This window comes from Cylas formicarius, unplaced genomic scaffold (assembly GCF_029955315.1).
Source record: "Cylas formicarius isolate icCylForm1 unplaced genomic scaffold, icCylForm1.1 PGA_scaffold_7__23_contigs__length_41026272, whole genome shotgun sequence".
Classification (NCBI taxonomy): Eukaryota; Metazoa; Arthropoda; class Insecta; order Coleoptera; family Brentidae; genus Cylas; species Cylas formicarius.
This window is the reverse complement of record NW_026844352.1, coordinates 4,622,509-4,638,798: the sequence shown is the minus strand read 5'-3', so window position 1 is coordinate 4,638,798 and position 16,290 is coordinate 4,622,509.

Sequence of the window (16,290 nt, the reverse complement as noted above, 5' to 3'; positions counted from 1 at the left end):
CTAATTAACTCCGCATCTTGTTCGTCTATGGTGGAAAGACTTGCTTCGACGTTGGAAACGATCTCTTCGACGGGTATTCTTTTTGGAGCTATTGCATAGTTAAATCCTTTATTCAGTACGCTGACTTCTGTATCGGAAAGATGGTATGCTGAAATATTATGAACTGTAATGCTTCGGTTTGTATTTGGCACTTGTCCTGATTTTTTGGAATTTGACTGAAGGATTTCTAATTTCTTCCACAGTTTTTTTGAGGTGATGTCCTTGTCTTTCTCAGTGCGCCATGATGTTAATAATTCTATGCGATCCCACAGCAACTGATGGATCTTGTTGCTCAGTTTCAGGTGGAGTCTAAAAAGTTGTAGCTCCGTCTCACTAATTTCGTACGGGGTCCGCCTGATCTGGTCTTGCAGTAGGGCCTTGCTAGCTTTGTCCAGGATAGCTTGTGTCTTTCTGGTGCGTGTGTGATAAGACAACCTTGTCAATGTTGGCAACAAGTTGTTGTTGCGGCAATTTATAAGAAAATTTAAGTTGCACAACGAAATAACCCTCCTTTGTCTTAGTTTTCCATAACAAAATGTGATGACACTATATTCCGGGATATCATCCGTTCGCTGGTTGAACTCCGACTGGAATCCTGCAGACGTTTCGCCAAAATCTCAATTGGCAACAATATATATATATATATATATATATATATATATATATATATATATATATATATATATATATATATATATATATATATATATATATATATATATACAACAAGTAAAATAGTCAAACAGTTTTTATGCAACCCCATAAAAACAAGTCCAGGGGTGTTAAGTCAGGGCGCTTCGCCGGCCAATCCATGACCCGTACCGACCAATCCAAATCAAAACTGTATTTCTGTTCAAGTTACAATTTTATTAATCTTTCTTTTTCATGGATATCTTGTAAGACTATGACGTAATTAGAAACGCTATTGCTTAAATTGAAATTGACGGAGAACGATGCCATTTAAAGCTTGTGATTAGACTATGTGTTATATTATATTTTATATTTATTGTCAGCGTGTGGTAATATTTCATTACAGACCTATTTTAGGTTTAATACCCTTAAGATTGGAATAAACCATTACCATATTACCATGCTACATGCTTACGGAAGTTAGAAACAGTTTTGTAATTTGTAATAACTTCTAGGCACTGAATCGGAGTTATTAAAGTTTACAAAAAAAAGACGTATGAGGCTTAGAATAGGATATTATCGTTTAGTAAGGTTAAAAAAAAATTACGAGTTCTTGCAGAAAATTGACCATAACTTTTAAACTACCAGTTCATGAAATAAAATTATACAGAATTAAGTCCCAAACTCAATAAAAGTGCTAAATACAGGGTGTTCTATTTTTTTATGAGTTTTTTTAATTATAAAAAACATTTTTTGATGATTATTTGTGACCCCTCTGCATAATATATTTCCGCCATAGCTAATCTAAAGCATAAAATATTAACCACTTCCGTGGTTCCATAATAAAACTTACAAATTTAAGTTTCAATTGTAAAAAACATTTGTGCAAGAACCTGTTTGGTAAAATTCATTTTTCTCAAAATTTCGTATGCTTTATCATCAATATCAAAAATCAAAAACAAGCGAATAATTAGAATTTTTAATTTAATTAGCAATAAATTTAAAAAATAAAATGGGACTTCCTTCCTTGTAATGGCAGTACCTCTGCTTGTACCACACACACACACACACACACACACACACACACACACACACACACACACACACACATATATATATATATATATATATATATATATATATATATATATATATATATATATATATATATATATATATTTACATCCGTAATGATATAGCTCGTCCACATGTGGCGCAGCAATAGGTCTTCTCCCAGAAGGAGAGTGTATATTTAAATTTTTTGCGCGTATACTGGATAATATATATATATATATATATATATATATATATATATATATATATATATATATATATATATATATATATATATATATATATATATATATATATATATATATATATATATATATATATATATATATATATATATATATATATATATATATATATATATATATATATATGGGTTCCTTGAATTTCGTGTTGCAATGCAAAAATTAAGTTGACTAACTAAGCTCAAATGCTAGAACGGCAATGCAATTATTTCCCTACGATCCTCCAAATAAGACACATCGAATCTCTCCAAAAGATAACGTTGCAAAGTTTCTTTTGCTCGCCTCTGTACAAACTGAAAGTGTTGACGTACATTTCACAGGTTTGATGCCATATATTATCATCCTATTTTAGCTTAGATCTTACAAGAAATTCTATAAAATCTCAAGCGTCTTGTTGGTCTCGATATGCTTTCAATTTCTTAACACAGATAATAGTGATTTTGAATTCTGAAAGTTGTTTTCAATTACAACTGAATGACTGATAAAAATTCCTTCCCCATAAGAATAGCTCAGAATTGATTTTTTAGTCAACTAAGATTGATTTAACAACTAATTGATAGCTCAGAATTGAGTGAATGTTAATCGATTTTTGTAGCTGATGACAATTTGACATGGTGACGATCTAGCTGGAGATTTTTAGATAAGAACAACCCGAAATTTGACTCTCAAGTTTTTTATTGAAAATAATTAATAATTATAACAAAAACATATCTACAAAACATTGCTGAAAACAAACGTTATTTAAAATAAACATTATCTTCATTGTTACATTTCCAACATTGATTAGTTCATATTTCGGAACCCTGTCACATGCTAAGGAAATAGCGTTGTGTAACTGGTTAAGATTTTCAAATTTAACATTTTTATAGATAACCGTGACCCCACAGAAAGAAGTCCTTGGGCGAGAGGTTACCTTGGGCCAATAGTATTACTGTTAAAAGTATTTCTGAAATACTCTACTGGACCACTTACCTGGGAGCAGATTTCTTGTACTACAACTTCTTCTAACGTGGGTTCAATTTGATTTTGTAGTATTAAGAAGTCTGTGTATAAAATAGTGAAATGCAGCCATTTTGTGTGCATAAGGGTGATTTGAGCTGTTATGCATGACTGCGTCCGTGTGTGAAGGTTTATGATAAATGAAAAAAATCTATTTTTTTTTTGCTTTTTTTAATAGTTCAGTCTAAAAATTAATAGAGTTATCCTGTTCAACCCCGATAGTGAATTTTATACGATTATGTAATGAATTAATATTATTTAAAAAAGAATTCAATTGTCTGTCCGTTCCAACAAAGCAAGCAAAAACATCATCCACGTATTTATACCACCATAGAAAACTTTTACTTAAAAGTTGGTAAATGTTGAGCATATTGGCTTTGAGTATGAACAAAACGATATTTATTGTCTTGGTTTCCATAACGACACTCAAAATGCAACTCTTCTTTCTTTATCGCCTTCCCGGAGCTCTTGGTGCTTTTCGTATTTATAGGAAAAATATTTGTTTCATGTTTATTTACAGCTTGTCCAAGAATTCTTGTACTAATCAATTTGTTTTGCTCCACATGCAGTAAAATGCTCTTTGCTCTGTCATTGACATTTTCGGCTGAACATTTGAAGTTATTTATTCCGGTGTCTTTGAACTCGAATTGGGCAATAATACGTTGAAATCGAAGGTATAGTTTTAGCAGGAAAATAAACTGAATACATTTCAGACCCTGCTCTAAGACTTTTTCCTGCATTAAAGCACTTAATTGAATAATGTATATTTGGCTTTAATTAAAGCACGTTTAATAACATATAACAATCACAAATAAAAATGCACTCTTTTCTAAGCAAACTCGTGATTAAAGTATTATTTATAAACCTTGTTGCATAATATAATTTAACGTAGATTATTACAATACGATAGGACGTTTTCAGTCAATTCATCATTGGTTGTTTCATTAGACCTATTGGGATATAAGTTGTTGTCCCATCAATATTGAATATTTTTATTTAAACCTTCTAGATAAGAATATTTTGACCAATCAGTTGCCATGCTTTTTTAGCGCACCTCCCGCTTTTAATTGTGTTTATTTGGTGACTGCCGATTTCGGTAATTGAAAGTAAAATGCTCTAATAACATGCAAAATACACAAACACTAAAATCACGATCAGCGATTCGACGTGTACTTACAAGAACGCCAACTTAATATATATGTTAATAAACACATATAAGGCATGCACACAATCTCATTGGCCGCTTTATCACTTCGTTATTAAGCACTAAAGCCTTTATGTATGAAATAACCAGCCGCAAAATGTACAGGTTTCTCATTTACCGCGGTTTTATGCATTTTCATGTAAATTTTCTGTTGGTAACTGTCTGCGACAAGCGGCTTTGAGGCTTTTTGCGCCCGATGCCTTTAAATAGTCTCGCATGCGGTTAAATTAGAATTTCGAAATCGATTCGAAAGTCATTTTGGCTGCTTGGTTCTTCAAAATTGATTTTGCCGACGGAAGTGATATTTTTCGCTAAGACTTTTTATTAAATTATATAACCAAACGTAAAGTAAAATCTGTTTTATAACCTCGTCCTCGTGCGAGTTTTGAATATCAAAATATTTGTTGTGACGTATAACTGTAATAAAGTCTTTACTAACTGGAATTAAAAGAGGGGAATCAAATTTGCATTTGGATAATAACGTTTAAAGAGCAAATGGGAAATGTTGATGTGTCTACCTAACCTTCACTGCATTCACTAATACCAATATAACAAAGGAAAGGAAATAAATAAAAAGGAAATATATAAAAGAATACTATACAAAACAAACAAAGAAAAATATTACTTGAAACGACCAAGAAAGCCAAAGCTAAAGAATGCAAACTTTTTTATTTTTATCTATTGTTCATATGATTTTTGTATTCACAGAGGTTATAAGATTTAAAATATTGTTATAATTTATTTATTATTATTATTTTAATGGCATCATTATCAGAGGTGATTTTTTATACTAACGGTTATTAAATTTTTATGGTTATTATAGTTTTTTCTAAATATATAATGAATATCTGTCATAAACACCTGTTAGATTTTTTTTTTGCTGCCATTCAAATATAGCGGGACAAGATTCGAAAAAAATGCAAAAGTCAAAACGGTTGTATTTTTAGTCGTTCATGCAACGTAAATAACAAAAATTTCAAAGGAGTCAGTGGCGTGCATCTCTTTGATAGTATTCGTTAGTTACTTCTCGCAGCGGCATTGGAGTGGACAATTTTAATTTAGTTTAACAAATAATAGGCAGTTGTCATTATAAAGGACAATGCCAATTTTTTAAAAACTAATTAATAGCTAGAATCTTCCAGACCTATGTCTATATAAATTCTTTTTATTTTATTTTCGGTCGAACGCTGCCGCGCGTTTTTTGGAACACCCTATATACTGACTACATTTTTTTTTGGTTTTTCGAACCTAAACTGAGCAAAAGAGATATAGAGATAAGATACTAAATCGACTTCAGAAAAAAAAATAATTGAAAATGGGAAAAAAGCCAGTGGCGTACACCAAGGGATTTACTGGAAATGTTACAGAGTAGATGCTCTATCGATCTAAAATTTTTTCAAGTATGCAATGATGCCGCTTCTGTATAAAAGTGGCAACTTCTTGCTTAGTTTAAATGAAACGCCCTGTACACGATTTGATTTTTGAAAACCTACTCAAGAATCAAAGTAAATTTTGTTCAGGTTTTTCAAATATAAATTAATTTTCATGATTTTTACATAGTGTCAACGTTGTAAACACCAAGAAAGTTTCACATATAAACTTCGTAAAACCTCCTTTTCATTTAATTTTAGTTTCTTTCTACCTATTTTATCCTTTTTCGGTAGCCCGCTTTAATTTTAATAATCTGATAAAATCTAATAACGTATGACCTTTTGAATTGTTACTCTGTTCACAACGGAATCTTTGAAGTTTATGAGGTTTTATGAATTTCATTTTGTTCACGTGCGTACGTGGGAATCATTAAATTTAATTTTTATTTCAAACACGGTAAGAGATGAGTACAGGAAAATTTGAAGAAAAATGGGTTTGTAGAACCACTAGAACCAAGTCACTCCAGGAATTGTGTGCAAAAGTTTGGCTTTCTGTTTAATTCAAGCACCGAAATATTAAGTATTCTTCAAGGGTTCAAATTGCTTGAAAATTTGGCGCCATTTAAACTGAGCAAGATGAAGATGTTTTCTGAGATGGCTCGCATCCTCTTACATCATTCTGTATAATTTGAAACAAATCCGTTGATCCGTTGACCCGATTCTTTATTCAATTAGCACTTGTTGTGCCGTCTAGTATTTTTGTGGTCCATGAATTAAAAAATTAGTCGTCAAGAAACATTAATATAAACATATTACTCCCTCTTTCATTCACACCTATAACGTGTGGTGTTGTTAAACTTCAATAGAAGCTAGTAAGTGTAATAGCTTGTCCAGGTTATCTAGAGTATGACATCATTCGCAACAAGAAATTACGTAAACTAAATGCCCTGTAGATTTGTGGGTATCTAGGACGAAAAAACGCGGACAAATAGGGCATTTTTTGTTTATGTTTAGTAGGCCGTGCATATAGCTGTCAATGTCAGTTAAGGACATTACTTCATTCTTTAATGAATTTTGTATTCTGTCACACAGAATTTTAGTGGCCGAACTTAAGCTTTTAGTCCATTTAGCAACTTCAAATTTAGCAAAAATATTAAAAGCGTTACATTTTGTCCAACGAAAACGCAAAGGCAGCCAATGGACTTTGTTTCAATACATATCTAGAGCGGCACCAACCAGATAAGGGAATATTTCGGACGTTAAAACATATCCTCAAGGGCATTAGTTTGTTTCGGTTTTTTTGAAAAAAATTTTTTTTTTTAATTTTCATGAAGATATTTACGGTAGGCCTTGGAAAATGAATTTCATAAATATCTAAAAAATTAATAATTATTAAATATTATTATCATTATTTTTAAATACATAGTTACGTAACATAAAATTACAAATACAATGTTAATATTAAAGTAAATTGGCTTGATTCAAATTATAAAAGTTATTGTGTAAGTAATGCCAGGAATAAATTATCTAACTATTTTAAGTATTTAATATATTTTTTTTCCAAGACATACTGCAAATACCTTGTTGATAATTAAATAAAATCATTTTTTGTGAGGTCATGTATACAAATACTGTTATACATTCTTGAGGAGCTCGTGCCAAGCGGAGTCAAATTGACCTGTAAGATATAAGGTGATCCATTCAAAAAACAAAAGTTTATTTTTTTTTTAAATACGAGACCATTTAGAAAAAAGTGACTACGCCACTGAATTCTAGGTAACTTTTCACCTTTCCGACATTTCATAGTATACTTGAGATACTAAAACTTCAAATCGCCCGGTATTTTAAAAACTAAGCAAGTCACGAAAATTTTGTTGACGACATTTTTCGTTTCATAAAAAAATAGCAAAGGTTTGCGAAAATGCAAGGCTCTATATTCACTAACCATGGACATATACCTCAGTGAGTGTAGACACCATCATCATGTTTTGGTGTTATTTGATTGATTTAATCTGTGGTATTTTATATGTAATTCTGTCTTGATGTGTGATAGTTATATAGCTATAATATAATATAGTGGCCTTCCTACGGTAAAACTTGACGCGCCGCAGGTAGCTATGATATTTTCGTAGAGAAGGTATTGGTCTTTTGGGCATGCATTACCCCCCACCTGTCTGAGTTGCTACATTGCCCTAATTTTTCTGGAAAAATGATTAATTTTTATAAGAACGCAACTTCAATCTCTAAAATTACTATTGTTACAGGACAGTCAGTGGCCTGTGCCATTGTTGTTTTCATTTTTGGTGTCCATATCTCTGTACCGTACTCACAAACTTGCATAATTTGTCCTTTCAATACTTTACAGCATAATTACAGCAAATATGGCAAATATGAGGACCTAATATGTTTTAGTGTACAAGAATTACAGGAAATATTAGAAGACAATTAAGCTACAAGTTGAATTTTTACTAGAACAAATATAAGAAATACACCTTGACTACCACTTAGATGTTTCATATGTGATATCTAGCATCTAAACCTATGAGTTTATGAAACCTAACGCTTTGCACCGATTTACAGGCAAGAAAAAATTGGAAACATAGCTTACATGAAAAAATGCATGTAGAAATTGCATTGTATCTACAGAGCTTAAAGAACAAAAGCGGCAAATTAATTACAGAATTATACTGACGCCGACGCTTGTGCTGCAATTCTGCACAGGTTTTCTACACCTTAACTCCCTTTTTAATAGGATTTCGACATATTTTGAGAAATTACTGCCGTAAAAATACAGGATCCGCTGACAGATCGTCCATGTTATTTGTTGAAAGTCGCAAGGTCTTATGGGTCCAACGTCAGAATTTGCCATTAGGGCATTGTTTAAAAACGAAATTTAAAATCTCGCGCATGCGCACGTTGAATGGATCTTCTCCGAAAAAAATTACATAGTTGCTTCACGAGTTCCTGTACTGTCGGCATAGGCAGGGTCTCTATATGTCTAGTAGCTTTATAGTAGTAGTCTTGTTTTTTACTGATGTGTATGTCACTGTCAGTCTTTTACTATCTCTTTTGAAAGGCAAAAAAAATCAAATTCAGTACTAAATTCGCAATTCGTGTCTAGAAAATTCGATTAATAACCCGAAGCTGATCAGAAACTACAGACCAGGGACTTTATTTCAACGACACCGTAAACCTTTTATTATTCATTATTTTCCTTTAAGCAGCAGTAAACCTCGCGTCCTCGTAAATGCGTATACATTCCGTGCTCCTTCGTTTCCCCTTCCGACCCCCTCAAGCCACGGGCCTTGCGCGAGGGGTAACTTTATCCCTTTCGGCTGGGATATACATGTATCAAGTGTCCGTGCGGGACACGTGCGGGGACGGCAAGGGAGGGCCGGGGGTGGAAAGCAGTCGGGACTCGCTTGATCAATAAGTATCCGCGGCTAGTGGCTAGCCGTTGCTAGGGAGAGGGCGTGTGTTGCTAGGCAGTGTGGTCGCTAACAACCTTCGGGGGTAGCGGCGATGGCGTCACGGCCACTGACGCCGACGCCATATTTACCCACCTGCGATGTATTTGTTTTCAATTTTCCGTACATACATGTGTGCGTTTTGATACGCAACACGTAAGACCGAGGTGGGACCGTAAGAGAGAGAGAAAGTTGGACAATCCGATCTATTATTGAAAAAATAATAATTGTACGCCATGGGCTTTTATTATATGAGCTTTTTATTATTTTTGTGGATTTTAATCATCAAGTCGATGTATTTTATTTATGAGAGGTCGTGCCCCCTCTATATACTGTTATATACAGTCGGTCTCCGTACACATAGTATATTTTCAGTTTGCTTTTAGTTCCTTCTTTCCCTTACATTTAATGAGAAATATATTTCAAGCAAATATCGGCAATCTCATTAAAAGTAATAAAAATCATTTAAAACATTTTATCTACACGATAAAAAATAAGGCAGTTTTAGAAGCAAGAAGCAAATAAGTTCATTATTATTTATTACAATAGATTGATAAGTTTCTTAAAGTCTAATATGTTGTACAATTGCCATTTGCCATTAATAATAGCATTTAGTTTTTTTGGAAGACTTAAAACAAGCTTTCTCGTAACTTCTGGCAATGTGTTTTCCCAAAGACCTCAAAAATAGGATAAGAGAAGGGAAAACATATTGCCAGAAGTTACAAGAAAGCTTGTTTTAAGTCTTTCAAAAAGACTTAATGCCATTATTAAGGCAAAGACTTTAAGAAACTTTTCAATTTATCATAAGAAATAATAATAATAATAAATTTACTTGAAATTTATTTCTTATTAAGTATAAGTGAAAGAAGAAACTAAAGGAAAACTAAAAAAATTCTATGTGTACGGAGACTTTTTTGACCGACTGCATAATAATTATATTTATTTATTGAAGAGTATTTAATAAAAAAAAACCTTACGGATTACTAACTATTTTTCAATTGATTAAAAAATTTGTTATAGGTATTTACAGAATTATAAATTAATTATGATTTGATTATAATAATATCTAATAGCTTGTTTTTATAATTTTTAAGCGGTCAATTTTACCCCTGATATTATGAAAAGTGCTAAAAATGTACAAATAATCAGAATTTATTAGAAGAAGAAACGAAAAAAAATGTTGGTTAATTTTTGAGGTGGGCCTCCTTGTTCCAGAATACAATGTGGTCTATTTAAGAGGCTAATAAAAAAGTGTTTGACCTTAAGTACATGTTATATTTATAGTATTTTAGGGCAGCAACAGTAATTTAATTTTTTTAAATTTAACGCTAAGAATGAATATTTTTATAAATCCTAATTATTCGTTTGATTTTGGTTATTTTTTGTCATAATATGGCATACAATATTTTGAATAGTTTTTGAGAAAAATAAAACCATTTTTTGTGGAGAAACGACAGTGAAAAAATGTTTTTTCTAATGAAAAATACTAATTTTTTTAATGGAACACTTTTATTAAGTTTGGAATTTAATTCTACCATTTCATATGTATAGCTTTTATTACAAAAAATTGAAGTTTAGAAGTTATGGCCAATTTTCTGCCACAACCGGAACATTAAGCCTATTCTAAGTTTTCTTAAACATTAATTACTTAAATTCAATATAAAATCAACAAGTAATGCAAGTAAATAGAACTTATTACTAATTACAGAACATCTTCTGCATGATCTCCAATTAAGTTCAATTTTATCAGTAGCATTTCTAATCGCGTCTGTAAGTTTTTCTACCTCTTGACGAATTTTTGTATTTTTAAGTCTTGAACACTATTACACCTATTTTTATACATTTCATTTTTTAAGCAGCCCCATAAAAAAGTCCAGGGGTGTCAGGTCAGGACTCCTCGCTGGCCAATCCGTGGTGGTGTGGCGACTAATTCTATATGGAAAACGTTGATTTAAACAATTCCTAACAGGCACCACGGTATGATATGGCGTACTATCTTGTTGAAAAACAATCCCAACTATCATCGGATCACGTATGTCACACCACACTGTTTCTTAGTTTCTTCTACACGATTTTCATTTCAGATTCACCAGGAATGAGTATTTTTCTGTTAAACGTACAGGAAGTATTGAAGTGTTCAAAAATGTCGTTTTCCATTATTAGGGGACAACACAAAAGTCTCGTTTCAAAGTGCTCGAGAGATATTTTCTGAACTGCCAAAAATTTAAATGGATGGTAGTTATTAAATTTTAACACTCTTTGATCACTAATCTTATTATTTATTATTATACATATCTTATAATATACTATTTCTTACGTAATATTCATGAGGATCTAAATGCTCTTAAACACTGTAAAAAGCGATTTTTTCTTTCAAAAAAAGTGGGTAAGGACTAAATGTCAAATAAGAACTGTGAATTTCTGTCCAGGCAATTTATTAGTCCTTTTTTTCCATGGATGGATGATATTGTGAAAAATGAAACCATACTAAATGTATACGTTGGTTGGGAAACGTTTTTTAATTACTGATATCTACTATTTTGCACCTGCATTGCTTGTTGATTTTATATTGAATTTAGGTAATTAATATTAAAAAAAGGATAGTATATAGGTTTAGTTAGAACTAATATAAAATACACGAGTTGTTGCAGAAAATTTGGAATAACTTCTAAACTACAAATTTTTGTAATAAAAGCTATGTATGTGAAATGATACAGAATTTAGTATCAAACCTAATAAAAGATCTGTAGTACCGCAAAAAAAAATTGAAAACTTCATCTTACTCAAAAACTACGCAAAATTTCAAATGTTACGTAATGCCAATAAATACTCAAAATCCATAAAAAATTATTATTGTTTACTCTCTAGCAGAACATCCTGTATACATAAAAATACTATAATTAAGAAATATACTTAGGGTCATACAGCAGCATCTTTAATGGACCACCTTGTATTAGTGTTTGGCTATGCACATCCAAAGTAACTGGAAAAGTTGTTAAGCAATTTGAAATCTTCATTTGTTTATGGAAAATAATCTCAAGTATATGCCAGTATTTTAAAGGGATTTTGACTTCTTTTAATCATCGAATTTTCTCATATTATTAGTATCTTCAAAACCCTAGTATTAGGTACGGTTATATCTACATATCTTATATCAAAACGCGTGTTACAAAGTTGTTTCTAAAAGAAAATAAATAAAAAAATGTTGCAAACGTTTTGATCTGCTTGTAGGCTTTTTTGTCAACAAATTAAATAAAATTAACCGAAATTTGGAAAAACCCCATTAGCCTCAAACTCATGCTTCAGGAAAAGCGTCTATTAGTTTTGAGCGATCAGGAATATCTTCTAAAAACATCTAATCTATTAGATTAGATTAGATTAGCATTTGGTGTAACCAAAACTATATGGTACAGATAAATGGTATAATGTTCCCCGAAAATGGCTTCGGTTTAAATTGTTCTGATATTTTTGGAACCAACTTAATCAACGCAATTAGAGATCAGACTAAGTAACATTATCAAAGCCATCTGAAGAGCAGATTGTTTTACAAGATAAACGTACTGGTAAGTTCCTATGTCCTAAAAGCATCCCAGTTTTAGGGCTAGAGTCGCATTATTGTAATTGTTTTCTCTCAAATACATATTAATTTTTTGCATGAAAGGAAATGAAATATTTAAATTTGTCTAGAGAGGACATTTCGCAACTGTCTGGAAAAGACCAAAGAATATGTCTTAAAAATTTCAGCCTCCCGCGATATTAAATGAGTGAAAAAAATTAAATGAAATTAAATTTTAAACATTTTTTTAAAAGTTGAAAAAACATATTTTTTTAATTCAGTTTTTCCTTTTTTTAATAGAGCTGAAGAAGCCAACAGGAGGAATCCAAAAGTTTTCTAAATAGTAATGGATCTATAATGACTTTTGACTTTTATCCCCTGCATTTTTCAGAAAGCCTATAAACAATTTCACAGGGCGATCGCAAAATGTTAAAAATACTTGGCTCGCGCCGCTAATGGAAGCACAGGCCCCATTGCATTATTTCCCTTCGACTACCTCCGACCACAAACAGGACAAACCTACGAAATTTCGTGCTGATGGACTGGCGGACTCCTTAATCCCCCGGAACCGGATTTTAGGGCCAAGGGTCGGTCGTGCCGGCCAATTGACCTGGGGTCGCGCCCCGTCGGGCATCGCGCTGACCAACACACCTCCCCTGACCTTTGTGTCTGGCCACTCGTCGCATAAACACGCCATCTATCAAGCTGGGCCCCTGGCCCGGACCAAACGAGAAACGAATGACCCGACAGGGTGACCAGGTAGTCCGGAGTCCCTCTACTAACGGACATTAATCATTTTAATGTGTGGGTACCGCCAAATTATTTATTAATTTTGCCTTATAGGTGTTGGGGAGTGAAATAACTAGGGAAAAGTACAGTGCGTTCTGTTGTTGATGGTTTTAAGCCGTATCTCCCTTATATTTATGTTATTTATTTATTTACAATTTAGGTTGAATACAGTACACAGTACCAAGGAAGCACCACCATTGCATCTTAAAAAGATAGCTTTGTAAATGAATAACCTCAGATTCATTTACATAACTGCATACCTACACGTATTTTGTTCCTGTGTGCTTCGGCAGTGGCTGGTTATTCTTTATACACTAGGGTTTTAAGAGTAGCCCCTAAAAAATCCAGTGGAGTTAGATCTGGGCTCCTTGGGAACCATAGATAATCACACCATGTAGACCAATTTGTTTCCTGTACTTATATAGGCAAACCTATAGTGGAAAGGAGCAGCCAAATAAAATTTGCTCGTTCTTCCGCTGGTATTGAATCATCAATTAAAATTACAATATCGCGCAGCACTTAAAGATAAATTACCTTCAAAAAACAAGCAACCCACCACCCCTTCACCTTTTTCAGTTGGATATTTTAACTGATATAGTGAAAGTATAAATAATGGCATCAAAAATATGACATTCTGCACTGTCAAAAACTTGTAGCACTTCAATTTATTAACCCAAAAGCGTGACTGCAGCAGCGTTGTTCGTTTAATATTAAGATAAATTGCTATATATATATATATATATATATATATATATATATATATATATATATATATATATATATATATATATATATATATATATATATATGTATTGCCAAGGTTTTTAAGGCTGCAATTTATTCAAAGTTGTTTTTTTTTTACAAGACATAGATCCAAATGAATATGTTTTTCACAAAAACCGTTCAATTCTTACAAACTAGGTACCGTTCATACATGACATTAATTTTTCCATGCATAATGGTTTTGAGACGTGCGCTGTGTATATCGATTTTTCGATTTTTCCAAGGCTTTTGATAAAGTACATCATCGAACTCTAATGATAAAACTGGGAAATTTCGCAAACTATTGCAAAGCTATGTTACAGAAAGAACTCAGTTTGTTGTCAATGGTGAAAAATCTTACCAAATGTAAATGTTGCAATGCAAATGGTATCTCGGGTGTCCCCCGGGGATCTCATCTGAGTCCTTTGCTCTTAAATATTTTTGTTTTCGATGTTGGCCGTTATTTCCCGGTTTCTATTTATGCTTCTTTTGCGAATGATTTAGAAGTAAAAAATGAGATTCGTTCACATTTGTATGTATTAGAGCTTCAGAGCGATCTTGACAGATTTGCGGATTATTGCAGAAATCACAGATTATTGTTAAATGTTGAAAAATGTCTTTATATTCCATTTGCCAGGAAAAAGGATTTTATAGATATGAACTTAATGCTTGATAATAAACAACTGCGAAGAGTTCAGCGAGTAAAGACTTGCGAATTGTTCTTGACTCACAGTTAAACTTTGAGGCTCATACTGAAGCTATTGTCAATAGATGTTTGAGAAATCTAAGGATTCAATAAGCATCAGTCAGTAATAATCGTGTATAATAGTATGATAAGATCTGTACTAGAATACTCATCCACAGTTTGGAATCTTATTTATAGTAAATATATCATCAGACCAGAAAGCATACAAAAAGACTTTTTAACAACTTATACTTTAGATACAACAGAGATCGACACTTTTGCTCGTACGAAGAAAACTTAAAATTTTACAATTTGAAGAAACTGTGGATTCTTCTTTTTGTACAAATTACTTGAGCTTTAATGCTAATCCATATCAGGTGAGCACGAGACTGACGTTTTCTATTGAGCGATTTAGGTGGAATTACTTTTCTATCTCTCCTATGTGCTCGGACTTATAATAATTGCGTTTTTCTAAACGGAATAGTTGTAGATATGTTTAGTTTAAGCCTTAGTATATTTAAAACAAACTTATATAAAATTCTTAAGGTCGTAGTTATCATTTACTTAAATCCAACCTTTGCTTTCATTGCAGAGATAAGAAATTTATTGCTCATTTCTCCGATTTTGTTAAATAGTATAAGCCTATATTGTGCCATTCTGTAATTGGGTAGCTGTGTCTCGCTGTCGAATGGCCTGTGACATATAAATAAATAAACATGTTTCCAATACAAAAATTCCAACAATTTTTAGCCCACTTCTAATGAACACGTTTAACGGTCAACCGTACGTTTTCAAAGTCTTTTCAAGCAGGAAATAAATTCGTTATGCCGCAGTGCTCGGATAACTCGCCCTTCGCAAGAAGCGAAACCTTCGAAGGCAATAATATGCTAGCCAACGCAAAAGAAAAGGACAGCTTGCGGGTCAGCATATAATGCCATTGGCCCGTTTGGTCAATCGACCGTATTCGAGTCCAAAATGGCGCCGGCGGACGATGGTGCTACGGGAGGAATCCGTTCTCGTCGGTCCCCGCAGAACATAAATAGCATCCCTTATGGACCCCTCCTCCACCCTCGTTTATCACTTCCGACGGACGACGCGACGGCAGCGAAGGGGACGAACTACGGGGGGAAAATTTTACATACGAAAACGTCGTCGTCGTCGAAGAATTCTGTTTAGGCGTTTTTAGGATGGGGATCGAAAATCCCGGAGCAATTTTAGAAAGGAACCTGAAATCAGCGGTATCGGCATGTTCTTGGTCGATATATTGTGATTTTCAGTTGGGTATAGTTACGTGATAGAGGAAAATGATTATGCGATTTAAATATACGAGGCCTAAATTAAACAGATTGAAATGACAGATCGAAATCAGCTTTGGAAAGTTTAAAAATTGTGTAATTTATTGGAGAAAATTGATATTGTATATATAAAACCTCTGGATTTCAGAATTAAAATACCTTACCTCTGCTCTTCTCT